This window comes from Limulus polyphemus, unplaced genomic scaffold, assembly GCF_000517525.1.
Source record: "Limulus polyphemus unplaced genomic scaffold, Limulus_polyphemus-2.1.2 Scaffold8227, whole genome shotgun sequence".
NCBI lineage: Eukaryota > Metazoa > Arthropoda > Merostomata > Xiphosura > Limulidae > Limulus > Limulus polyphemus.
In genome coordinates this window covers 19,405-20,179 of record NW_013673837.1, presented here as the reverse complement: position 1 = coordinate 20,179, position 775 = coordinate 19,405, and positions in this window count along the sequence as shown.

Here is a 775-nt window from a genome sequence, read left to right as displayed (position 1 = left end):
TCTGATAATCAATTACTTGAATGTAACTGGTTAAAAAGCTCAACAATTAATCAATTATCAAATTCTGATAATCAATTACTTGAATGTAACTGGTTAAAAAGCTCAACAATTAATCAATTATCAAATTCTAATAATCAATTACTTGAATGTAACTGGTTAAAAAGCTCAACAATTAATCGATTATCAAATTCTAATAATCAATTACTTGAATGTAACTGGTTAAGAAGCTCAACAATTAATCGATTATTAAATTCTAATAATCAATCACTTGAATGTAACTGGTTAAGAAGCTCAACAATTAATTGATTATCAAGTTCTAATAATCACCCAACTCTACAATAAATCACTCAAAAAAATGCAGAAAACAAAAACATTTTCAACATTACTGACTAGTTTTGCCTACTTCAGGAGCTTCATCAGAGAGAGGGAGGGAAGAAAGTAACAGAGCTTATACAAACGGTGTTAAAAACACTCTTAGAACAAATAAAGTTAAAACATGTAAGTATGTTATGTAACTTCATTCACTTACATCTATTGTTGTTGTGATATCTCTTCAGATTGTTGTTTAAAAATAGACCAGAAAATGGTGTTTCTGATAGACTTGATTTTTCTAGAAAATCATGTTTTTATAGTATATATTGTTTTAAACCTATCAGCCTTATGATATATTACAGTATAAATTAATAGTATTTGGCTGAAGCAATAAGCAGGACAGAATTATTTGGTGTTCATGATAAAAATGATTCCCCTCACCTTTAAAATAAGCTATTCTAAG